Here is a 27,783-nt window from a genome sequence, read left to right as displayed (position 1 = left end):
CTTCACTGTCTACATGTTTCAGAGGAGGACTCATCGCACTCCGGGTCTGCATACAGAGATGAGGAAGGCCTCAGCTCAGTGGACATACCTCAGCTAATTAGTGCTATGAAAGCCGTTCTATCCTTAGAGAGCAGAGCCTTTGTTGAAATCTAAGGCACCTGTGCTTAAACGTCCCAAAACAGTTAGGACTGAGTTTCCTGGGTCAGAACAGATGATGGAAATTATGCAAGAGGCCTGGGTTATGCCCAGTAAGAAGTTTAGAATTCCAAATAAATGGAATTCCCATTATCCTCATGGCTAGGGACTGTTTAAAAAGGGAGGAGGCTCCCAAAGTTAATACACATGTCAATAGATTGGTGCGAAAATCTACATTACCTCTGCCTTCAACATCAATAAAGGATAGGAGAGTTGATGGTTTTCTTACAAAAAAAACCAACACAGGTTTTCCTTGTCTTGGGTAATCATATGACCAGCCGTGGCTTCAGCCTGGATGGCAAAAGCAGTGGAAGCCTGGGCTGATGCATTGGAGGAGGATCTTTCAATGACATCTACAGAGCAAAAAAAAACATATTGCACATATCAAACAGGGAAGAAGCAGTCTTGGTTATGGGTACAGTTGCCTCTCAGGCATCAGCTTCAGCAGCTTGCAGAGAGCGGTTTGCCTACGTACAGTGAAGCTGACTCAGAATCCAGGAATGACCCTGCCTTGTTTACTAACTATATTCTTTTTGGTAAAGAATTAAACAGTATATGGAGTCAGAAGCATACTCCAGGAAAGTGAAGTTTCCTTCCACAATCAAAAAAAAAAAGGGTGATGGCAAACAGTTCCAATCCAACAAGTCTGGTAAGACTAAAAAGCTTTGGACTACCAAAGGACTGGCTCCAAGTCAGAATATAGGATATCAGCCTGATGGTGCAGGCCTCCATCTGTGGAACCACAAGGTGGGAGGCCAACTTCTTCAGTGAAGATTTGGTAGCAGTCTGCCACAGATGCTTGGGGGCAAGAAGTGGTATTTCACGGTTATGCATGTGCTTTCAAAGAACACCCTCCTCAAATGTTTTTTTTGTACCAGCCCGTCTTCAGTGGAAACGAAGGCCAGGGCTTTGCAAGAGGCAGTTCAGCAGTTGCTTCAGTCAGGAAGAATAATCCAGTTTCTCCTGCACAACGATGACAGGGTTTTTCTCCGGCAGGGTCCACAGGTTATCCACAGGATAACAATGGGATATGATGGAGCGACAGCGGTTTGGCACCAAACTATCACATGCTTTCAGTCCTCCTAGGATGCAATGGGCCCGTCCATATATCCCCACCCACTGGCTCAGTCAAATCAGTTTTTTGTTTGGTGCGGCAGGAGCCGGACCATGGTCACAGGGCTGCTGTTTTTGGCAGCCCTAAGCTTTCTTATTTTATTTTTATAGTCTTACTATGTTTTCTGAGTGATCTTTCCTAACAGCGTCTTACACGCATATTGGAAAGAGTCTCTCCAACATCTCTCCGCCGGGTCGCAACAACGCTTACCCACGGTACAAGTGCTGTCTCGACGGGCGTCTGTGTCAGATATACTAGCAGGTCCAGCAGACGTTACCAGGCTGTGGCCAGAGCATGGGGAGAAGGTAAGGCATCGGTTCCACTTAGAAGGGGAATAACGGACAAAGCCGCACTTTATTGGGAGGAGACTACCAAACAGTAGCTGGCACGCCGCCATCATGGGTGCTCCAGCGCTAGTCCTTAGGGATCATAAGGCATCAGGATTAGTATGAGGCTGCGATCCCTAGGGTTGATGTCAGCGGTGGGAAGTTAGACGCTCTCCTGGTCGCCCCTCCCCCCAGTTCATGACCAGTTTACGCCGGTCTCCCGCCATGAACTGATTGCTTCACTTCCGTCTCAGACGCTACCACGAGGGGTCTCGGTCGCAGCGGAGCCGCTGCGTCTGTGTACACTAAGCGCTACTGTAAGGAGACCCGGTCGCAGTACAGGCGTCTGTATGACCAGTGCGTCTGTGTTCACTAAGAGTTCCCGGAGTGGCAGTGTACACCAGTAGCGTCTGGATCCACTCAGCGTTCGCTGACTTATTGATCGATCTTGGAAGTGGGGTGAGTCTCCCTGTATCCCACTCTGAGTACGGGTTATACTGCACTAAATTTCTATCTACTTTTGTCAGTATGAATAGTTAAGTTTAGTGCCTATTGCATATGAGTCTGTGTACATTACTGTGGTTTTCTTTGCAATGCGTCTGAATACGTTAAAGATATGTATAAAACAGAATTCAGTAATATGTACTCCTACATACTTTGAAATGTGTTTGTAGTTGATAATATGCTCATATGACTAATATATAACATGTGACTGACTGCTAGTGTGATTGCTGACTTTATATATGTTTGTCAGTGGTTTCTTCTGAGCCTCAATGCTGGTGCATGGGATGGGGTCAGATTAATATCAATTTAATATAGTAAAGTGATTACAGTCACAAATTGTGTAGTACACTGTGAAAAGCTGATTATTTATCATGTCTAAGAGCAGCAAAAGTGATGAGGTTACACTAACATTAACACCAACACTCATAACATGTTTGTCCTGCAATGTGGGATTACCCTCTCAGGATCTGGCACATGATAGGTTATGTACAAATTGTTTTGTGTTTCAGCAGATTGCAAGGCAGATCCCTGTTCAACGGCAGGTAGATCCACCTTGGGCTATGTTTGCACAGACCTTGTCCAGTATAGCTGAACGGGTAATCCCTACAGCTTCAGTACCAGAAGTAGGGTACACTATTAACCCATACATGCAGCTCCCTTCTTACGGAATAGCCCCAACAGCTTCTCCAAGGAAACAAGCTGATAAACCGAGTATAAATATATCATCAAATTCACAGGATGATATATCAGATGATGATAGCTCTATATACTCACCTTCTACCTGTTCTTCATATTCTGAAGTAATCAGCTCAGAGGATATAGCTGAATTAACTGGAGCAATGAAGGCTATTCTATCCCTAGAGGATTCAGCAGAGCCGGTGTTAAAAACTAAGGCACCTGTGTTTAAACGACCCAAAACAGTTAGGGTCGAGTTTTCAGGGTCAGATCAGCTGACGGAAATCATGGAAGAAGCTTGGGCGACACCCAATAAAAAATATAGAATTACAAAAAAATGGGATTCCTATTACCCTTTTCCAACTGGGGACTGTTTAAAAAGTGATGTTACAGACAGAAGAGTGGATGGGTTTTTGAAAACCATATTTTCTCTGTCATGGCCAGTCATAAGGCCAGCTATGGCTTCAGCTTGGATGGCAAAGGCGGTAACTGAATGGGCTGATGTACTGGAAGACGGGCTTTCGGCACCTACTAGGGAGCAGGAATCCCATATAGCTCACATGAAGCAGGCTGCGGTATTCTTAGAAGAAGCGGCAATAGATATGGGTACTATTGCTTCCAAAGCGTCAGCCTTAACAGTAGCTGCTCGCAGAGCAATTTGGCTACGTACATGGAAACCTGTTTCAGAATCTAAGAAGGTTCTGGAATCTCTGCCTTTTGTTGGGAATGTTCTGTTTGGTAAGGAATTTGCAGATATTCTGGAGCCAGAAGCAGAATCCAAGAAGGTCAGATTTCCGGCCAATTATAACCACAGGCCTAGGGGTTCGGTTTTTCGGCCATTTCAGTCGCAAGGAAAAACAAAAGGTAAAAGTGATTCTAAGCCCCAATACAAGAAGTTTGGTAAGGCAAAGAAGCAATGGGCCACTAGAGGGCTAACTTCCAAACCAGAACATAAGCCATCAGCCTGATGGTGCGGGCCTCCGTCTGGGGGACCCCAGGGTAGGGAGCCGACTTCTTCAGTTTGCACACATATGGCAGCTTTCGACAACAGATGCTTGGGTGCAAGAAGCAGTATCTCTGGGTTATGATTTCCCTTTCAAGAAGCAGCCTCCTCGAAGGTTCTCCTGCACCAGTCCGTCTCGAATAGAGGCGAAGCCCAGAGCCTTGCAAGAAGCAGTTCAGAAATTGCTTCAGTCAGGAGTAATTGTTCCAGTACCCCCTGCACAACAGGGACAGGTTTTTACTCCAACCTGTTTTTGGTTCAGAAGCCAAATGGGTTGTTTCAGCCCATTCTCAATCTCAAAATGTTAACTACATTTGGGTACCACGGGTCCACATGGAGACGTTACGCTCCATAGTTTTGGCCATGGAACCAGGGGATTACATGGTATCTCTGGATATACAGGATGCTTACCTGCATGTTCCTATAGCATTGTCTCATCAGTGTTACCTCAGGTTTGCTATCCTCCAGCAACATTTTCAGTTCCAGGCCTTACCCTTTGGGTTAGCCACAGCCTCCAGACTATTTACCAAGATTATGGTGATTATGGCAGTTTATCTCTGCAAGCAGGTGATAAGAATTTTTCCATACCTCGACGATCTTTTAATCCTGGCACAATCCCAGGAATTGCTCTTGAGCCATCTCCAACAGACAATAACTTGTCTACTAAAGCACAGATGGCTCATAAATTGGGCAAAGTCATCTCTGATTCCGTCACAACGGATGATCCACTTGGGGGCTGTATTGAATTCAAGTCTGCAGAAAATATTTTTACCTCGAACAAGATATCCAAGGTGCAGTTAATGATTCAGGAGTTGTTACAGTCAAACAATATAAATTCACGCAGCAATGCGAGTAATGGGTTTGATAGTGTCAACATTCGACATGGTGGAGTATGCACAATTCCACTCAAGACCTCTCTAGCGTCTGATTCTGGCCAGATGGAATGGAGTACATCAGACAATAAAGAAACAGACGATGGTACTTCCAGTAAAGGTAAAAAGGACATCCCATCTAAACAAGGTGAGACCCTTTTGGATATCAGTTCGGGAGTTCCTGACCACGGATGCCAGTCTTCAGGGCTGGGGAGCAGTGTCCAGAAAATTATGGTTCCAAGGACAGTGGACCATAGAAGAAAGTTGCCTGCCAATAAACCTGTTGGAACTTCGGGCCATATACATGGCACTGATTTAGGCAAAGGACATTCTGCAAGGAAAACCAGTCCAAATCCGCTTGGACAATGCAATGGCAGTAGCGTACCTCAACCATCAGGGAGGAACTCACAGCCAAAAAGCAATGAAGGAGGTAAGTCACATTCTAAGGTGGGCAGAACTCCATCTTCCAGCCTTGTCCGCAGTGTTTGTTCCGGGAGTCCTAAACTGGGAAGCGGACTTTCTCAGTCGACACACCATTAAAGCAAGCGAATGGGCTCTACACCCAGAGGTTTTTCAGACTCTAGTAGACAAATAGGGGTTGCCAGAGATAGATCTCATGGCATCCGGTCTGAACAACAAAGTGCCCGCATTCGGGTCAAGAACAAGGGATCCCGGAGCGATCTTTGTGGATGCCTTGTCTGTGAAATGGGACTTTCATCTGGCTTATCTGTTTCCTCCGATCAGCCTGTTACCCAGGGTGGTGAGGAAAATAAAGCAAGCAAAGGGTTCCGTGACTCTAATAGCTCGAGCTTGGCCCAGAAGGCATTGGTACATAGATCTGCAGAGGATGTCGATGGATGCTCCAATTCTGCTCCCTCAACGTCCAGATCTACTGATGCAGGGTCCTTGTTATAACAGGCATCTGAATCGACTGTCTTTGATGGTGTGGCTGTTGAAATCTGTATCCTGAAGTCAAGAGGATTCTCACAACAGGTAATTCAAACTATGCTCAAAGCAAGGAAACTCTTCTCAGCTCGTAATTATCACTGAATATGGCAAGCCTATGTTCATTGGTGCAGTGAAAGAAGTATGGACCCAAAATCTTTCAGAGTATCCAGGGTCTTAGATTACTTTCAGGCAGGAATGGGTAAGGGTTTGAAGGTGGCTTCCTTGAGAGGACAAGTATCAGCATTGACTGTATGGTTTCAAAAGAAAATTGCCAATTTACAGGATGTGCATACTTTTTTCCAGGGAATGCTGCGCATTCAACCGCCTTTGTTCCTCCTGCAGTGCCTTGGGATTTAAGTCTGGTTCGCTGGTTCTCAAAGCCCTTCAAGGTGCTCCGTTTGAACCACTTAATAAAGTGGATCTTAGATGGTTGACAGCTAAAGTTCTCTTTCTACTGACTATGGCATCAGCTAGGAGTGTCAGATTTAGGAGCGCTGTCATGTAAATCTCCGTTTCTGATTTTTTTATCCAGATAAAGCAGTTCTCAGAACTAAGTCTGGTTATCTTCCTAAGGTGGTATCTAAATTTCACCTTAACTAAGAAATTGTAGTCCCGGCTTTTCAGGTATCAGGACTTTCCGCGGGAGAAGCGTCGCTGGACGTAGTCCGTGCATTAAGAATCTACGTGGATCGTACCAGTACCATCAGAAAGACAGATTCTCTCTTCATTCTCTACGGATTTCACAAGAGAGGATGTCCTGCTACTAAACAGATGCTAGCAATATGGCTTCGAATGACTATTTCAGAAGCATATTCTCAAGCTGATATCCCTGTTCTGGCTAGTGTCTCTGCTCACTCTACGCGTAAGGTAGGTCCTTCATGGGCAGTACAACATGGTGCTTCAGCAGAACAGATATGTAAGGCAGCCACATGGTCTTCAATTAACACATTCATTAGACATTATGCCTTGGATACTTTTGCCTCTCGTGACGCTGGATTCGGGCGTAAGGTACTCCTGTCTAATCGGGAGCGTCCCCACCACTAAAAATTTATTTGGGAAATCCCATTGTTATCCTGTGGACCCTGCTGGAGAAATATACGTTATGGTCAGAACTTACCGTTGATAATGGTATTTCTCCTATGTCCACAGGGATCCCACCCTGACGCACCTGATTTGAGGATCTTTATACTCACTAAACTCTTCCCTCTTGCATGGAAGGGTGTGCATGTGTGGTGTTCTCGCCTGAACAGGGTTCTACATAATGCTCCTACCTAAATGCTGTGGAATATAGACGGGCCCGTAGCATCCTGGGAGGACTGAAAGCTTGTGATCGTGTGGTGCCAATCTGCTGTCGCTCCATCATATCCCATTGTTATCCTGTGGAAACCTGTGGACATAGGAGAAATACAGTTATCAACAATAAAGTTCTTACCATAACGTATATATTGCAACCTGGTTTTAGTCCAGAAGCCAAATGGGTCGTTCCAGCCCATACTCAATCTCAAAGTGCTGAACTAATACATTTGGGTGCCTCTGGTTCATATGGAGACTTTATGTTCCATTATTTTGGCCATGGTGCTGGAGGTTTGTATGGTATTCCTGGACATCCAGGAGGCTTACCTACATGTTCTTATAGCACTGTCTCATCAGCGCTATCTTAGGTTGCTATCCTCCAGCAACATTTTTCAGTTCAGGTCCTACCGTTTGAACTGGCCACAGCTCTCGGATCATTCACCAAAATTATGGTGGCAATGGCAACTTATCTCCGTCAGCAGTGGATAAGGATTTTTCCATACTGCAAGGACTTATTAATACTGGCACAATCTCAGGAATGGCTTCAGTATCGTCTGCAACAGACAACAGCTTGTTTGCAGTGACACGATTGGCTCATAAATTGGGCAAAGTCGTTTCTGGTTCCGTCACAACAGATGACTCGGGGGCTGTGTTGGATTCGGGTATTCAGAGAGTAATTTTACCTCTGAATAAAATATCCAAAATTCAGCAATGCGTGGGATGGGATTGATGTAGATATTCAACATGATGGAGTATACTCCGTTCCACTCGATACATCTGCAACGTCTGATCCTTTCAAGTGGAATGGTTTTCATCAGAAATGCAGATTATAGTCCTTCCTCTGGAAGTAAGGAGATCAATAGCCTGGTGGCTATAGACATCCTATCTGGAAAAAGGGAGACTCCTTTGGATATCAGATTGTGAAACTCTGACAATGGATGCCAGCCTTCAGGGCTGGGGAGCAGTGTCGGGAAGGAGTTGCTTCCAGCGGCAGTGGACCAAGGAAGAAAGTTGCCTGACAATAAATAGATTGGAACTTCAGGCCATATATAAATGGCACTAATTCAGGCAAAGAACATCCTTCAGGGGAAACCAGTTCAAATCCACTCGGACAATGCATTGGCAGTAGCGTACCTCAACCATCAGGGAGGAACTCGCACCCAAAACACAATGTAAGTTGCACGTTAAGGTGGGCAGAACTTCACTATCCAGCCTTATGCACGAATGAGCGTTACACCCGAAGGTCTTACATAGTCTGGTAGACAATGGGGGTTACTGGAGATGGATCTCATGGCGTCCTGTCAGAACAACAAAGTTTCCGCATACGGGTCAAGAACAAAGTATCCCAGAGCGACCGTAATAGATGACCTGTCAGTGAGATAGGATTTTCGTCTGGCCTATGTGTGTCCACCAATCGCCCTGTGACCCAGGGTGATGCGAAAGGTAAGACAAGGTAAGGGTGCCATGATAGTAATAGCTCCGGCTTGGTCCAGAAGGCAGTGTTGCACAGTTCTGCAGAGGATGTCTATGGATGCTCCATTCCTACTCCCTTAACATCCAGATCTACTGGCTCAGGGTCTTTGCTATTGCAAGCACTTGTATCAACTGTCTTTGATGGCGTGTCTCTTGAGACTTCCATCCTGAAAGCAAGAGGATCTCACAACAGGTGTAATTAAAAAAAAAATGCTTGGAGTAAGGAAACCTTCCTTAACTCGCATTATTATCGAATATGGCAAGCCTATATTCACTGGTGCAGTGACTGGAAATTTGACCTTAGGTTTCAGAATTTCAGACTCTTAGCATTCCTTTAGGTAGGAATGGACTAAGGACTGTGGGTGGCTCCTTGAGGGGAATCTACAAGTACACCACACTGGACATGCCCAATCTCATCTCATCTGATCTTGGAAGTTAAGCAATGTTGGGCATGGTTAGTACTTGGATGGGAAACTACCTGGGAATACCAGGTGCTGTAGGTAAGAACAAGTGTCAGCATTGACTATTTGGTTCCAAAAGGGAAATTGCTCTCCTACCTGATGTGCACACTTTTTTCCAGGGAATGCTGCAGATTCAACCTCCTTTTGTTCCACCTACAGTACCTTGGGATTTAAGTTGGTCCTAAAGGCACTTCAAGTTGCCACATTTGAACCACTAAAATGGTTGACAGCTACAGTTCTCTTTCTACTGGTTATTGCTTCAGCTAGAATAAATACGTAAGGCAACCACATGGTCTTCCATTAACACATTCATTAGACATTATGCCTTTGATACCTTTGCCTCTCAGGACGCTGAATTCGGGCAAAGGATTCTCCTGTCCAATCAGGAGCGTCCCCATCACTAAATTGCTTTGGGAAATCCCATTGTTATCCTGTGGACCCTGCCAGAGAAATATTCGTTATGGTAAGAACTTACCGTTGATTACGGTATAATTCCTAAGTCCACAGGGATCCCACACTGACGTACCTGATTTGAGGATCCTTTCACTCACTAACCTCTTCCTCCTTGTACGGAAGGTGTGCATGTGTGTTCTTATCGCCTGATTAGGGCTCTCTATGATGCTCCTGCCTTCAGCTTTGGAATACAACTGATTTGCCTGAGCAAGGAGGCGGGGATATATGGACAGGCCCGTTGCATGCTGAGAGGCCGGAAAACCTTTGACCGATTGGTGCAAATCCGCTGTCGCTTCATCATATCCTATTGTTATCCATTGGACTTAGGAGAAATACCGTTATCAATGGTAAGTTCTTATCATAACGTATATTTTACCATAACCTTTAATATATTACATTAAAATATTAATTATGTTTTAATCTTTTCATTATACTTATTCTTTACTATTCCTTCAAGAGTGCACCAAAAAAGTCTCCTCTCTTTTTCTTGTGTTATACATATATAGGAACACCACTACACTAACTATAACGGCAGAGCCCTCAAACTAGCTCTGTGTGTGTGTGGTGCAACAAAACTAAACAAACTATAGACAACCTTGGCCCTGCACGGAAACACCATCCATCACAAATATCACAGTACAAGGTTAAACGGTGCTGTCCCTTTAAATCCCTACCTGCTCTCTGGGGGGTGGGCGCCGTACAGCCTACCCACCTCCAGTACACTTACTTATATGGGGCTCAGGCCTTTGGTTAGTCAAGTTGGAGTGGCCTGGGCCTAGTGCCCAGTACCACCATTATTCACCTGGGGGACCACTTACTGACTGGGCCTAGCACCCCCTATCTGCACCCAGGCCAGAGGCCTGACTCTACCCTCGGGCTTAGCGCCCGCCTAACTTGGGGCCTGTTGGGTGACCTGGGCCTAATGCCCAGGGTCACCTTATATCCCTAGCGGCCGCTAAACTGAACTAGGGCCTAATGCCCTCTAATATGGCTCAGGCCTAATGCCTGCTATTATGCCACGGCCCTAGTGCCCGCCTGCTGCGCCCCAGGCCTATGGACTGACTGTGCCTGATCCCTGGTGGTCTAGAGAGGAGAGAATGGGGGGGGGGGGGGGGGGGGTGATGGGCGCCCTCACCGAGGGCCAACCTGTCCTTTGGGAGAGGCACCAGGGGGGAGCTTCGTTAGCTCTTATGCATTCCTCCCCTGGTGGCCTCTCCGGATCCTCAGCCGCACTCTTCTGCCGCTGGCCCGTCCTGGCCAGCAGCGGCGCCGCCACCTCTTCTCAGCATCCATCAGCTGCTGGACATCATCTCCCAGGAGCCCGGCATTTTCTGGCCTCTTCCACGGCCTCAGGAACTCCCTCTGCAATGTCCTCTTCCTGGCGCCACCCGACTCTTCACTGCAGCCTCCCGTCTTCTTCTGCTCCCGGTGGCGTCTGATGTCACTCGCCGGGGACGGAGCCTATGACGCGGCGATTGGCTCACCGTGCCTGCCTGTGATTGGCCGGCGCCCCACGAGCCACGGTTGGCTCGCGGAGGGCGCCGGCCAATATATTATATTATAGCGAGAGAGAGTATTAAAGGTGCTGGTCTGAAATATATATGAGAGCTCCCTCTTTAGCTGGACAGTGAGTGCTAGAGTACAGCACTCTTATGTGTCGTTAGAGGTGAAACTTAAAGGGAATATACAGGATATTCGTTCGGTATACATTAATGCTGGAAGTGGTATTTATTAAATATATTCTCAAATGATATTTATGTGTTGATAAACAGGGGCGGATTGTGGTAGCATACCATCCAGGGAAATTTCTGGGTCTTTTGCAGCAATTGTGCTGAGACGTTATGCCAATGCTGCTACATAGTCCTTAGCTGGTGGACAGCCGTCTGCCCTTATCTGGTGTACATCCAGGGGTCCAAATATGCAGGGCTGAGACGCACACTGTCTACAGATGCAGCAATCCCGCGTTGTACGTCACTCACACAACTGACACTTGCAGCTCATCCGTCTGAGTATGACCTCCAATGTGAGCGATTCAGCACCTCTGTATGCATCCACTTTCAGCAACACACCCATGTCATTCTATTGCCATACTACGCTACATCTGCATCTGATTAGCCAAACCCCTGTAATCGTCCAGGAGCGCCCAACATATTTCTAACACACTGCTAAGGGTCACCAACAATTCCGGATACACTAGCAGCACACAATGGGCTGTGGGACAACAAAGACTTTGGGTTGTCATCATGTACATACAGTAGCTCCATCCTGACTATCCCCAACATTCTTTCCATTGTGACAACAGGGAACAATTTGATCACAGAAAGACACTCATCTAAATACTGCTAGACATCATCAACACCTGAGAACAATGAGATAGCAAAAGAAACCTGTGGCACGTATCACAGGGAACCCGGACACGGAAGAAACAGGGAAAGCCTCACTGGAGCGCGCCAAATGTCAGGCTGTTGTAATCAAAAGCTGTCAGTAACCAAGGAACCCATGTAAAAATATTACAAAGTGACTATACGTAAAAAAAAAAGAAGAAAACAATGATGAAGGTTAATGATATGCAAAAAACATATCCATAGGCGTTCGCAGCACATTTTATGAGTGGATGCACCATCAGAGGGGTGTGCCTAGCTCCACCTAATGGCATTCCTTTCTAATCCATATACACCTTACCTATATGGTGGTTTCTCACAACGGAGAATCTCTGAAGAAATGTATCCTCCCTGGTCAGACACCATTTGACCAGGGAGGAGTATAACCAATGCTGCCATCATACAACAGAGGTTCAACCAGACTCGTGCCTCAACCACACAATCATCTCCCGCCTCCGCTTCTTAGCCACATCATCATCTACCTGCATCTCTCAGCCACGCCATCATCTGCTCCCTGCATCTCTCAGCCACGCCATCATCTGCTCCCTGCATCTCTCAGCCACACCATCTCCTGCCTGAGTCTCACAGCCACACCATCAACCTTGCCAAGGTGAGAGGCCACGGTAAACATGGCTCACAGGTGGCAAGTGTGTAGCAGGTGGTACCTGCATACTTGCACCACTGGCAGCTCCTACAATAAGGTGTGTCTGTGCACACCAGGCATACCCCGTGTGCATGCCTATAGGTGTGTACACACGGTGAGATCCTTGCTATGCCCAATTTTGACTATGTGGTTTCCCTTCAATGCCCCCAGAGCTCAGATAGTACAGATTTTTACTATCTGTGCTTGAGATTTTGTCTATGTACGATTTTGACCAAGTGCCAAGTTTGACTATACTTTATACTAGATAGTAAAGATTGACTTGCCTGCACAGTCTATCTAGCCTTGTGACATCGACCCCACGGGAGTGCGCATAGGGATCGAATCTGTATCACAAGCTGCCTAATACCTTGAGATGTGCACTAACTTTTCTTAAGATTTTGATTATATAGTCAAAATCTTACAGATCTATCTCACCGTGTGTACACACCTTATGATTAGATCCCAATACAAGTACAAAAGATAGAAAAATATATGTTATGGTAAGAACTTACCGTTGATAACAGTATTTCTCCTAAGTCCACAGGATAACAATGGGATATGATGAAGCGACAGCGGATTTGCACCAATCAGTCAAAGCTTTCCGGCTTCCCAGCATGCAACGGGCCCGTCCATATATCCCCGCCTCCTGGCTCAGGCAAATCAGTTGTATTCCAAAGCTCAAGGCAGGAGGATCATACATAGCCCTAATCAGGCGATAAGAACACACATGCACACCCTTCCGTACAAGAAGGAAGAGGTTACTGAGTAAAAGGATCCTCAAATCAGGTGCATCTACATAGATCCTTAATGCACAGACCACGTCCAGCGATGTACCTCCCGCAGAAAGGCCCAGTACCTGGAAAGCTGGGACTACAATTTCTTCGTTATGGTGGAATTTAGACACCACCTTCGGAAGATACCCAGACCTAGGGGGTAATTCCAAGTTGATCGCAGCAGGATTTTTGTTAGCAACTGGACAAAACCATGTGCACTGCAGAGGGGGCAGATATAACATGTGCAGAGAGAGATAGATTTGGGTGGGGTGTGTTCAATCTGCAATCTAAATTGCAGTGTAAAAATAAAGCAGCCAGTATTTACTCTGCACAGAAACAATATAACCCACCCAAATCTAACTCTTTCTGCACATGTTATATCTGCCTCCCCTGCAGTGCACATGGTTTTGCCCAGTTGCTATCAAAAATCCTGCTGCGATCAACTTGGAATTACCCCCCTAGTTCTTAGAACTGCTTTATCTGGATAAAAAATAAGAAATGGGGAATGACATGATAAAGCCCCTAAATCTAAACTCTTCTAGCTGACGCCATAGCCAGTAGAAAGGGAACTTTAGCTATCAACCATTTAAGATCCACTTTATTAAGTGGTTCAAATGGGGAAATTTGAAGGGCTTTCAGGACTAGACTTAAGTCCCAAGGCACTGTAGGAGGAACAAAAGGAGGTTGAATGCGCAGCCTTTCCTGGAAAAATGTATGCACATCCTGTTTTCTTTTGGAACCATACAGTCAATGAATGCTAACACTTGCACTCTGAAGTAAGCCACCTTCAAACCTTTATCCATTCCTGCCTGAAGGAATGCTAAGACCCTGGATACTCTGAAGACTTAGGGTCCATTTTCTGTTCACTGCACCAATGACTATAGGTTTGCCATATTCGGTGATAAATGCGATCTGAGGAAGGTTTCTTTGCTCTGAGCATTGTTTGAATTACACACAAGAAACAAAAACAAATAACCACAATGTGCGCTGACCTGCTGGTGGAGTTATATCTTTTTCAATTTAATTATTTATTAGTGTATGCTGCTGGTTCCCCCTGTTGAGGTAATTGCGAACCTCAATTAAATCGAGTTAGAACAAAGAAAAATGTTTGGGGATGCGCTACTCCACTAACAAATAATTATTTGTATTTATAAATATATAATAAATCCATATAAAACACTCTAAACAGTCGTGTATATTAAGTTAAAAAAGCATATTTATTTACTCATAAAAAACATAATCACACATAAATGAATATACTGTTAAGACCTATTCATGATATTATTAATATAGATTTGTTAGTATGACTTGGAAACGTGATACTTCTTTTCTTATGCTCTTATTGCAACATGTAGTCTCAAGTCCAATACAATGTATCACTGTCCTTATTGCAGAGGCTCCTAGAATTTCAGTGATGATAGAACTGAAAAAGTCATGTGATTCACAGCTGTGCACGGCTTGTGATCAAAATTTTACATGCGTGTAAAGTTGTATCTCACCCACTGTGGCTTTCCAAATGAAAATCCTTTCTCCACTTATTCCCCCTAGTTCCAAAACATATACAGCTTAACATCTTAGTTCTCCGCTGTTGGTTTTGCTGATCCAATAGCAGTGCTGTTTTGCTGGGACGAATGTTTTGCTGTAAGTTCCAATACAACTGGGGTCCGTGGTTTAATCACAGCCAAAGTGGTAGATGGAGTCCATCTGTGTTGTGTCTCCCTCCCCATTTACCTCACCTTTATCCATTATTGTATTCTCCTCCTACTCATCTGTGTCCAATTATTGTGCTCCCATCCCCATTCTCCTCTTCCTCATCTGTGTCCATTATTGTACCCCCTCTCCTCATCTGTATCCTCCCTCCTTTGTATGTTTTGTTCTACTCCAGCCCAGTAGTTCACTCCCCTTACAGTACCTCTTCATGTGTTCCTCTGTCTTCTCGGCTCCTCCTCCAGTGTCACACTCTTGGTGGGTCTTCTCTCACAGCTTTCGTTTGTAGGCACTCTTGCATTCAGGCAGTTTCTGGAAATAGGACAGGTGGCAACTAACGGATGAGTTAGACCTTGACAGCGACCACATGGGGCCCTGTACCCAGTGGTGCCTACTGTATATAATACCAAATTGTGTAAAGTTATAAATGCGGAGGGCGATGCTGAGTCGCTTCAGAATGACTTAGTTAAATTAGAAGCTTGGGCAGCGAAATGGAGAATGCGCTTCAATACAGACAAGTGTAAGGTAATGCACTGTGGTAACAAGAACAAAAATAACACCTACCTACTAAATGGGGTAAAATTAGGGGATTCTGTACTGGAAAAGGACTTAGGTGTCCTCATAGATAGCAAACTAAGCAGTAGTACCCAAAGTAGGACTGCAGCAAAGAAGGCTAATAAGATATTAGCATGCATAAAACGGAGAATTGATGCTAGGGACGAGAGTATTATACTCCCATTATATAATTCACTTGTGAGGCCACACCTTGAATACTGTGTACAATTCTGGGCACCTTACTACAAAAAGGATATCCTGGAGCTAGAAAAGGTTCAAAGGCGGGCGACCAAACTAATTAAGGGTATGGAGACACTGGAATACGAGGAAAGGCTTGCAAGACTAGGCATGTTTACATTGGAAAAGAGGAGATTAAGAGGGGACATGATCAACATTTACAAATATATAAGGGGACAATATACAGATCTTGCGCAGGACCTGCTTTTGGTTAGATCAACACAGAGAACTTGTGGACACTCGCTCAGGTTAGAGGAGAGGAGATTCCACACAATACGGCGTAAAGGCTTTTTTACGGTAAGGACGATACGTGTTTGGAATTCCCTGCCTGAGGGAGTTGTAATGGCCAACTCAGTCAACACCTTTAAGAATGGGTTAGATAAATTCCTAATGGATAAGGATATCCAGGGTTACGGGGCATAGTCACGCACTATGGTTATTATAAAAAAGAGGGGTTAATCGGAACGGCAGTCAGCAACTTCAGTCAAAATTTTATACAAAATAATCGTGCATAGGAGACCACAAATAGGTTGAACCCGATGGACAATTGTCTTTTTTCAACCTTAGATACTATGTTACTATGTTACATCACATGGCGCAGAGGCAGACTTAAGGTGGGTACACACTAGGCGATGTGCTCTATGAGCGACGTCGCCTAGTGTTTTCTCCTCCCGGGGACGGCCGGCGGCAGGGCGTACACACTGAGCGATATGACGACCATATCGCTCAGTGACGTCACACAGCGGCTGGCACATGCAGGCAGCTCCTGGGCCGCGCATCACTGTTCGGCAGCGGCGGTATACACACTTGCCGAGAAAGTGAGTGACATCGCTCAGGAAGGGTGAAAATGAGTGACGTTGCTCATTTTATCGGCAAGTGTGTATGCACCTTAACGCAATCTCTGCAGGACCACTGCACACCGTGATTTCAATTTATACAGATACAGTGTTTCTGACTAGGTGGGTAGTGGCGATGGGTATTTATTTTCCTGTTAGTACTATCTTCAGAGGAACAATGCGCTATGGGCCTAACTTCATAAGGGGGCCTGGAGCTGCACTTCAATCCCCCTCCCCCACTGTTAACCAGGCCCTGAATAGACACTGTGACCTGACACCTCATCAGGCCCAGCCTCTCTGCATGGGAGTCAGTCAAAACAAAAAGCCTCATACCCCTCCCCCCTTCCCAGTGAAGAGCAGAGAGAGTCCCGACTTTTTGTCTCTCCCTGTGGGACAATGGCATGGGTTACCCCCTTCTCCCCCACACACACATACAGAGACACAGAGAGCGGTGAGCTGATCAGTGACCCACCTGTGATCCAGCTGATGACAGAGCAGCTCCTGGCTGGGACGGGTCAGTACAATATAACACATGGTTGAGGCCAGGGCCGGTTCTAGCCCTTGTGGCGCCCCGGGCGAAAATAGGGGCATGGCTTCATAACGGGGGCGTGGTCAATGTGCTCCCAATAGTATTGCCCCCGTTTGTGTGGCTTTTAAATAAAAATAAAAAAATTAATACTTACCATCCCCGTTCCAGATTCCCGACCGCTGCTGCCCTCTGTCTCCATCTCTGCCCGCTGGCGCCACTCCTCTGATCTATGGGAGAGATGTCATGACGTCTCTCCCATAGAAACGCATAGACACTAGGGGTCAATCATGACCCCTAGTGTCTATGTGCCGTTCCACAATGCCGTGTGGTGCATCGTGCACCGCATAGCAGTACCGGCACGGGTGGAGGTGGGGGGCATCACTAGTAGCGGATCTGGCGGTGGCGCCCTCCGGAAGGCGGCGCTCCGGGCAAAAGTACTGTGTGCCCGTACCATGATCCGCTACTGGTTGAGGCACTCCTGGGCTGCTGATATGTGGAGGTGGTGCTGGCTGGGAGTGGACGAAGACACCTTTAAGCATGGGCCCCTATAGCAGCATTCCCCCGGTGGGCCCTTCATGCCCCAGTCCGACACTGCCTCTGTCTGTTAGATAGAACACTGATAAGCTTTCTAACTTATGAACATTCGGTGTGCCTGAATGTTAGTCACTCCTACCCTGTTCATCTTCGCCTCCCAGATCAGGCGCAGCGGGTCTCCAAGCAGTTCCTCCCTACAAACACTACAACCAGCATAACTTCCGAAAGGCATGGTAGGAGTTACTGGACGGCGCAGGCGCGGAAGTAAATACTGCAGCCAAAGAGGACGGACGTTATTGGGGACGCGTATCACCAGAAGGGGGAGATAACGCGCTCCCATAAAGAAAAAGGCATCCTTAATAAATGCTCCTGAAGAGAAGATCCGCTTCACCGGGATGCAGTCAATTTACCTCCAATCGAAATCCTGACATGGACAAAATACCGACATTTAAAATACTGACAAGGTCAAAATACCGACATGTAAAATGCCGACAGGTCAAAATGCCAACATTAGTTTTTCATGATTTTTTCATTGAAACCGACTTGTTTATACTTTACCATCCCAGTGTACCAGGAAGGGGATATAATAATGTGCCGAGCGCAGCGAGGCACCGTGCCCAAAGCATGGCGAGTGCATTGAGCCATGCGACGTATGTCGACATACACACACAAAAAAACAATGAAAAACGCATGTCGGTATTTTGACCTGTCAGCATTTTACATGTTTGTATTTTGTCCATGTCGGGATTTTGACCGTCGGTCAATTGCTGACGGGATTTCGACCGTCGGGATTTTGATTGAAGGTATTTCATACCGATCCCGCTTCACCACGATAATGCTTTGAAGCGGCTCCATGACTATAAGGAACGAAAAAGGTAGTTTAATAAATCTACCCCTGAGAGCTAGAGCATTGTACTCTCATTTGTTGGACACTGCATGGGTGCTTCTTAAAAAGAATATCGTTGAGTATACTGTCAGATGTGGTTCTACTAAACATACAGTATCTTCAAATGATAATTATGTGGTGAGAAAAAATATTACTATTAAAAGCTAAAAGGGTGAAGGTTAGATTTATTAAAATGAACATAAGGTTCTTTATAAGCAGGGTCACTGCATTATCATGGTGAAGCGAGACATCTTTTCCGGTGAATTTACTATCCCTGCCTTGTTCTTTATGGGAGTGCGTTATCACACCCTTCTGGTGATGTGCGTCCTCCCATAATGGGCGTCTGCTTCGGCTGCAGTGACTTCTTCCGCACCTGCGCCGTCCAGTAACTCCCAGCGTGCAGGTCAGGAATTAGGCTGGCACATGCGCTGAATGATGGTGAGGACGCCAAACATTGTAGTGTGCAGTAGCGCAATAAAGTTATTTGACATAGCAAAAAAAAAAAAAAGAGGAACTGCTAAGAGAGCCGCAGGGCCGGGTCCAGCCGGCGAAGAGAGTGAAGGGTGAAGAGACAAACGTTCGGCCACACCGAACGTTCATAAGTAAGGTAGCTCATCGCTGCTCTATCTAACAGATAGAGCAGGCATTCCCAACCACGGTCCTCAAGGCACACCAACAGTGCAGGTTTTAGTGATATCCAGGCTTCAGCACAGATGACTTAATTAGTACCTCAGTTATTTTGATTTAACCATCTGTGCTGCAGCCTGGATATCACTAAAACCTGCACTGTTGGTGTTCCTTGAGGACCGTGGTTGGGAATGCCTGAGATAGAGGCACCAAAAAGGCTGTGGCAGGATACCGTCCCAGCTTACAATAGCGCATCGCCGGCATCATACATCAGGGGAAGCGCTATCTGTGGCACATAACATGTGCAGATACCACATTACCCCATAAAGAAGAATAATAAATCTACCCCATACTTGCCTACCTGCCCCTCTCCATGAGGGAGAAAATGCTCTGTTCCTGGACTCTCCTGGTAATGTATGATTGCCATCACCTGTGGTGAAACACCTTTCTTATCAATCAACTAGCTCACCACAGGTGATGGCAATCATACATTACCAGGAAAGTCCAGGAACAGAGCATTTTCTCCCTCATGGAGAGGGTCAGGTAGACAAGTATGATCTACCCCTGTATAATTAAATAATTATACAAAAATTAAAAACTAAAGAAGTACAGTGGAAGTGGTAGGACTTGTACCCCTACTGCCATGAACAGTATGTTGGTTTGTAGCTCTAACCGCTATACCATGGGATTAGCTATGGGTCAATGAGGTCATTTGATATATCTGTCTTTTGCCTTGTGTATGCCTGTATAGAGCAGGATAGTTACCAGCGATGCCATGGTTTTTATGTGGAATATATATAAATGTAAAACGTTCTTGTTTTTTTTCTTCTGCATTTTAATTAGATAAGGTTATAAATTATAATATGTATTTAGTACAACTAATGTGAACTTTATAAACAAGTTTTATGCTGATTAGCCAATGGGTTAAGTTTACCACACACCTGCAACCCTTGCTCATTAAACTACACTTGCAGAGCATGATTACCACTAGATTTTGAAAGGATGATACAACTGCTATACACCTGGGATGCAGAACAATTGCCTTACACAATAGAGAAACTAGGCAAGGTCTTTGAATCCGGACCATCGGTTTCTCCCTCCACAGAGACTCAAAGACTTTGGAAGCTCTTGCCACACAGCTGTGCTCTCCCTCTTCTGCTGCCCCATATGTAATGCTGGAGACCTGAAGCATACAGACCCTGCTACAGCTGCATTTCCCTCTGCTGCCACGTCACTTATAACTCTGGATATCTGGTGAGAGTACCTGGCATCTAAATATCTCTAATATATCTCTGGATCACACCCCACAAACTAAAGGCACCTTTTAGTTTGTGGGGTGTGGTACAGAGAAGCCTTATCTCTCAATGTTATTGAATGAGGTAATTTACCTCTGAGAGACTTCTTTGTTAAGGTATTTTTGATACTGCATATTTTTACACTAATACATTTTAGGATCAATGACAGCCTGCTTCATTTTGTATATTTTATTGGACTATATTTGTTGCACTGTGCAGTGATGTATTATTATTTTTTTTAACTGAATTATTAAATTTTGTATTTGAATTTTTAAACAAAGTGTGCCCCAGAAAAGACTTATAGTTCCCTTTCGCCTATGTAAAGGATCTTATTTGTATACGCCCTGGAATGACCAGCAACCATTCCAACTTTACTATTTCACTTGAGACCAGAACAAGCGAAACTGAACACACCCTGCAGTCATGGCAACAACAGAAGGATATGTTGCATCGTTTGGTCATATACAATGTATCGTCTCTCCTGTACACACTAGAACCATTGTTAGGAGCCCCTTTAAATTTACTTTGAATGGCAAGAAGGTGACTGACTTAGTGTGTGTTTGGTTTGCCGTACACACTAGGCGAGGTGCACCATATTGTTAGGTTTGATGTGCAGCAGGGGCGACCAGCGGGAGCGCGCAACCACTGTACACACTAAGCGATGTAGATGATTTGTCGTTCCAAAATGGCAATTCTGGCTGACATGGCTACATTGTATACCCAGCTTAACATTCGAAAACTCAAATTGTGTAGTGATGGCAGCAGTGGGACCCGGATTGAAAGTCGACAGTAACTAGGTTGACCACTATTGGTCGACAGGGTCTTTAGGTCGACATGTTCTAGGTCAAAAGGTCGACATGAGTTTTCACAATTTTTTTTTTCTTTTCTTTTTTTGAACCTTTTCATACTTAACGATCCACGTGGACTACGATTGGAACGGTAATCTGTGCCGAGCGAAGCGGTAGTGGAGTGAAGGCACCATGCCCGAAGCATGGCACTAATTGGGGTTCCCGGTCACTCTACGAAGAAAACGACACCAAAATAACATTAAAAACTCATGTCGACCTAGAACATGTCGACCTAGACACCCTGTCGACCTAGTTACTGTCGACCAATAGTGGTCGACCTAGACATTGTCGACCTAGTTACTGTCGACTTTCAATACCACACCCGGCAGGAGTAGGGGATCCAGTTACATTGCCGGCACTCCAGATCCCGGTGGTCAGAATACCGATGCCAGAGTCACGACCGCCGTCAAAGCCAGGATTCCGGCTGTCGGCATTGTCAGCGGTCAGGATTCCAGTGTCTGCAAGCGGGGGCTATTCCCACTGAAGGGTGTCCACGACACCCATAGAGTAGGAATAGAATCTGTGGCGAGCGCAGCATTCTGGCGGCCGGAATCCCAGCGTCTGTATGCTGACCGCCGGGATCCCATAGCCAACTCCCCAGTGGTACAGCAAATGTATTCCGTGGCAGAGACTGGTGCGGTATCTTGAAAAAGCTGCAACAAGCAGAGAAATGCATTGAATTAAATGGACTTTTACTGGACCAGTTTCTGCCACTGAATACACTTGCTATACTACTGCTGCCATCCGCTGTCACTGCACGCTACTTGTACCTACTAGTGACAACGTGAGAGAAAATATCCTGGCCGGGTGAACTTCACTTTTTTTTTTTTTTTTGCGCCACACAAGCCCTGGTTAATATGCTGCCCACAGGTCTACAAACACAGCTTTGACAGAGTGCTGAATGAGTGGACTCCAGCAGATTCACGGGCCCCGTAGGCTCGGGTACGGGCAAGCTCTACTGCCACTCTCCATCTAAGTGCCACGCTCTGCACATGGGAGGGTTTGCTCCACTGTCTCTTTCCTACTGAGCTTTGACAGACGGGGCTGGTGAGTTACCAACTGTGCAAAGACTAAAGGGCCCTACACATTTAAAGATCCGCCGCCGAGCTGCCCAACGGCGGATAAGGGCGACCCGACGGCGGGGGGGGGGGGCGGTGACGGGGGGAGTAAAGTTACTTCACTCCCCCTGTCACACAGCTCCATAGAACTGCAGGCAAATATGGACGAGATCGTCCATATTGGCCTGCATGCACAGCCGACAGGGCACAAGTGACAAACGAGTGCGGGGCCGCGCATCGTTCATCGCTGGTGCCTCCACACTGCACGATATGAACATTATCTCGTTCATTAATGAACGCGATCGTTCATATCTTGCAGTCAAATCGCCCAGTGTGTAGGGCCTATAACATCTAGTCCATTGGGACACACTGGCACCTATCTCTGACTGCTGGTAGTTTGAGATAAATCTAATTAACCCGGCATTTGAATCTTATTAGCTGGAGGAACCGCGCTTTGAATGTATGCAGTGAATATAAGGTCCACTCATTTATTTGAGTTTCCCTTTTACTTACCATGTATAAAAGTAAGCATGGTCAGTATGATTCGTCTATTTGTATAGCTATGCATTAATGTTACTTATGTGTATTTATATCATTTTATTCATTCTTTTACTTTGTTTTTTAACTATTGCATTGGTTCTCTGATATGCTTCTCTGCAGCGCCTCCTGTGTGTCTTTCCTGTTTTCTCTGGCAGGGTCCACAGGATAACATTGGGATATGATGATGTGACAACGGATTTGCACCAAACGGTCGAAGCTTTTGGTCTCCCAGCATGCAACAGGCACGTCCATATATCCCTGCCTCAGACAAATCAGTTTTTTGTTTGGTGCAGCAGGAGCTGGACCATGGTCAAGAGGAACACTGACACAGCCGCACCGTTTTGGGAGGAGACTACTAAACAGGCGCCAACGCGGCTTCCACCTAGGATGTTCCAGCGCTAGGCCCTAGGCATCATAGGCTCCAGGGGGGTAGTACGAAGCCACGATCCCTAGGGTTCATTTCAGCAGTGGCGAGTCAGAAGCTACCCTGGTGGCCCTTGAAATGTATTTGTAGTTGAGTATGTGCTCATTGCTTATTATACTAATGTATAACCTGTGACTGATTGCTAGTGTGATTGCTGACTTTACTATAATTCTGTCAGTTTTTCTGTCTATTCCAATCCTCAGTACTGGTACAAAGCACGGTAGGGTCGGATTGTATGTCACGTTAACAAAATTTTAAAGTGATAGGTCACCAATTGTGTAGTTTACACTGTACAAGTGTGTGATTATTTATCATGTCTAAGAGTATCAAGGGTGAGGAAAATACACTCACAGCAGCAATAACACTCCTATCATGTTTGTCTTGCAAAGCTGGGTTAACTCCTCAGGATCTGGTTCAGAATGGTTTGTGTGTAAATCGTTTTAGCTTTCACCAAAGTCTCTTGAAAAATCCAAGGTAGACACAGGTGCAAGTGGATACCCTATGGGATACTTTTGCACAGGCATTATCCAGTATAGCTGAGCGGATAATTCAAACTTCTGTACCAGGGATAGGTTACACTATTAACCCTTACATGCAGCATTCCACCTGGGGTTTATTACAACAGGTGAAGCATCATCTCAACAAAAACAGGCTAAAAGGCTGGTGGTAAGTAAATCACATAGACACTAAACAACATCTACACAGGTTTCATATGAGGATTTGTTGGAGGATGAAGACTCATTACACTCCGGTTCTGCATATGGAGATGAGGAAGGTCTCGGCTCAGCTGACATATCTGAGCTAATTAATGCAATGAAAGCCATTCTATCCTTAGATTTTACCACAGGCTCTGCTGCTTCCTCTAAGGCACCTGTGTTTAAATGTTCCAAAACAGTTAGGACTGAGTCCTGGGACAGAACAGCTGACAGAAATTAAGAGGCTTGGGTTACGCCCATTAAGTTTAGAATTCCAAGGAAATGGAATTCCAGTTATCCTCTTATGGCTGTGGACTGTTTAAAAAGGGAGGTGGCTCCCAAAGTAGATACACATGTCACCCAATTAGTGCGAAAATCTATTACTTCTACCTTCAATATTCTTAAATGATGTCATGGATAGGAGAGTTGATGGGTTTTCTAAAATATTTTCTTGTCTGGGGCAATCATCCTAAGAACCATCCATGGCTTCATCCTGGATGGCAAAAGCAGTGGCTGCCTGGGCTGATGCATTGGAGGAGGATCTTTCAATGGCATCTAGAGAGCAAATATCCCATATTGCACATATCAAAAAGGCGGCAATGGTTTTAAGATGAAGCAGCCTTGGATATGGCTACAATTGCCTCTCGGGCATCCGCTACAGCAGAAGCAGCTCGCAGAGCAGTTTGGCTACGTACATGGGAAGCTGACTCAGAATCCAAAAAGGTTTTGGAGTCTTTGCCTAATTAACCAGTAATTTGGAGTCTGAAGCAGACTCCAAGAAAGTGAAGTTTCCTTCCACACAAATTCAAGTCTAAATTTCCAGCTTTTCGGTCTCAAGGAAAAGGTGATGGCAAACAGTCCCAATACAACAAGTCTGTTAAGACCAAAAAAGCATTGGGCTACCAAAGGACCGGCTTCCAAATCGGAAGATAAGCCATCAGCTTGCTGGTGCAGTCCTCCACCTGAGGGATCCCAGGGTGGGAGGCTGACTTCAGTTTGCACAGATTTGGCCGCAGTCTACCAACAGATGCCTGTGTGCAAGAAGCGGTATCTCGCAGTTATGCATTTGCTTTCAAGAAACACCCACCTCAAAGGTGTGTGTTTGGTTGTTTTTTTTTTTTTTTTTGTACCAGACTGTCTTTGGTAGAAACAAAGGCCATGGCTTTGCAAGAGGCAGTTCAGAAATTGCGTCCGTCAGGAGTAGTCATTCCAGTTCCTCCTGCACCACGAGGACAGGGTTTTTACTCCAACCTGTTTCTAGACCAGAAGCCAAATGGGTCGTTCCGGCCCATACTCCATCTCAAAGTGCTGCACAAGTACATTTGAGTGCCTCTATTTCATATGGAGACTTTACACCATTTTGGCCATGGAGCCAGGGAATTCATGATATCCCTGTATATCCAGGATGCTTACCTACTTGTTTCTATAGCACTGTCCCATCAGCGCTATCTCAGGTTCCCTATCCTCAACAGCATTTTCAGTTCCAGGCCCTTTACTTTGGATTGGACACAGCCCCCATAGTATTCACCAAGATTATGGTGGTAATGGCAGCTTATCTCTGCCAGCAGTGGATAAGAATTTTTCCATACCTCTGTGCCAAGAGATTAGTCTCAGGAATTGCTTCTGTGTCTTCTGCAGGCAAGTTATTGTCTGAAGAAGCACGGTTGGCTCATAAATTGGGCAAAGTCATCTCTGGTTCCATCACAGTGGATGATGCACTTGGGGGCTATATTGGATTTGAGCCTTCAGAGAGTAAACTTGCCTCTGAACAAAATGATTCAAGGTTCAGTCAAAGATTAAGGCGCTGCTACAAAGTCGAAAGGTATCCATTCATGCAGCAATACATGTGATGGGATTGATGGTGTCAACATACGACATGGTAGAGTATGCTCCGTTTCACTAGTGGCCTTTGCAACATCTGATCCTTACCAAATGGAATGGTTTTCATCAGACAATAAAATCAGACTATGCAGTCATGCAAACTAATGGGCTTTACACCCCGAGGTCTTCCAAACCCTGATAGGCAAGTCGGGGTTGCCAGAGATAAATCTCATGGTGTCCCGTCAGAACATCAAAGTTCCTGCATACGGATCAAGAACAAAGGATCTTAAAGCGATCTTTGTGGATGTCCTGTCGGTGAGATCGGACTTTCATCTGGCCTATGTGTTTCCACCAATCGCCCTATTACCCAGGGTGATGAGAGAGGCAAAACAAGGAAGGGGTGCCGTGATTCTAATAGCTCCAGCTTGGCCCAGAAGACATTGGTACACAGATCTGCAGAGGATTTCAATGGATGCTCCATTCCTACTGGACTGTAACAGATTGCTAACTTACAGGATGTGCGTACTTTCTACTGGCCATTGCTTCAGCTAGAGTTTCAGATTTAGAGGCATTGTCATCCTCCATTTTATTTATTTTAATCCAGATAGAGCAGTTCTCAGAACTAAATCTGGGTATCTTCCTAAGGTGGTGTCTAAATTCCACCTTAATGAAGAAATTGTAGTCCCGGCCTTCCAGGGGCCTGGGCCTTTCTGCGGGAGATGCATCATTGGATCTACTCCATACCTTTAAGGATCTACGTGGATTGTGCCAGTGCCATCAGAAAGACAGATCTCTCTTCATTCTCTACTGATTTCACAAGAGGATGGCCTGCTGATGAGCAGACACTGGTGAGGTGGCTTCGGATGACTATTTCGGAAGCATATTCTCAAGCGGATCTCCCCTATTCCAGCTAATGTCTCTGCTCACTCATAAGTTAGGTCCTTCATGGGCAGCACAACGTGGTGCTTTAGCAGAACAGATATGTAAGGCAGCCACATGGTCTTCCATTAACACATTCATTAGACATTATGCCGAGAATACCTTTGCCTCTCAGGACGCCGAATTCGGGCGAAGGATTCTCCTGTCCAATCAGGAGTGTCCCCACCACTAAATTGCTTTGGGAAATACCAATGTTATCCTGTGGATCCTGCCGGAGAAATGTTATGGTAATAACTTACCATTGATAATGGTATTTCTCCTAAGTCCACAGGGATCCCACCCTGATGAACATGATTTGAGGATCCTTTTACTCACTAACCTTTTCCTCCTTGTATACAGAAGGGTGTGTATGTGTGTTCTTCTCGCCTGAATAGGGCTATCTATGATGCTCCTGCCTTGTGCTTTAGGAATACAGCTGATTTACCTGAGCCAGGAAGTGGGGATATATGGACAGGCCCGTTGCATGCTGGGAGGCCAAAAAGCTTTGACAGATTATTGCAAATCCGCTGTTGCTTCATCATATCACAATGTTATCTTGTGGAACCTGTGGACTTAAGAGAAATACCATTATCAACGGTAAGTTCTTACTATAATGTATATTTCCTGGAATATATCAGTGGTGGCCCACCACATTATTTGGCTTCATTCATGGAAAGCTGACGTGCATTCTAAGAAAGCTCTTGTAGCACACCCTTATACAGGGGAGATTCTTTTGGGCCTGAGCTGGACAAGATTGTAACTACTCTTGCTGCATCTAAAACAGCTTTCCTACCCTCTGCCTCATCTTCCCCGCAGTCTTCCTCAGTCGCCAGGATGTGCATGCCGGAGTGTTTTCTAAATCCAGAAGTCTTTCAGCTTCTTGTGGACAAATGCAGTCTTAAGGAAGTGTACCTCATGGCCTCCAGACACAACTACAAGCTGCCAGTGTATGGGTCCAGGACCAGGGATCCAGAAGCAACCTTCGTGAATACTATGACAGTCAAATGGTCTTTCTGTCTGGCATGCCTCTTACCTCCAGCATCCCTTCTTCCCAGGGTCCTTTGCAAATTCAAGCAGGAAGGTGGCACCATGATCTTGATTCTAGACTGGCCCAGGTGCCATTGGTTCATGGATCTCCTGTCTATCCATAGATTTTCCC

The 27,783-nt window shown here is 45.6% G+C and overlaps 1 protein-coding gene and 1 pseudogene across 2 annotated transcripts in view; both read left to right on the top strand.

The window, feature by feature from the left end:
• The first annotated feature begins 8,782 nt into the window (after window positions 1-8,782).
• On the top strand, window positions 8,783-8,906 carry LOC134981713 (5S ribosomal RNA; annotated as a pseudogene).
• Window positions 8,907-20,021: 11,115 nt separating this feature from the next.
• The window catches only part of LOC134980045 (mis18-binding protein 1-like), a 90,962-nt gene continuing 83,200 nt past the window's right edge, over window positions 20,022-27,783 (top strand). The window contains exon 1 of one of the 2 annotated variants that reach the window (XM_063946658.1): window positions 20,022-20,279. The gene's annotated coding sequence lies outside the window, so the exon portion shown is untranslated. Of the gene's footprint in view, window positions 20,280-22,949; window positions 23,237-27,783 lie in introns of those variants that run through there. The other variant, XM_063946659.1, reaches the window with a different exon arrangement.

Source organism: Pseudophryne corroboree, chromosome 12 (assembly GCF_028390025.1).
Source record: "Pseudophryne corroboree isolate aPseCor3 chromosome 12, aPseCor3.hap2, whole genome shotgun sequence".
In the NCBI taxonomy this organism is placed as follows: domain Eukaryota; kingdom Metazoa; phylum Chordata; class Amphibia; order Anura; family Myobatrachidae; genus Pseudophryne; species Pseudophryne corroboree.
The sequence above is the reverse complement of the archived record's forward strand: the minus strand, read 5'-3'. Positions and strand labels throughout refer to the sequence as shown.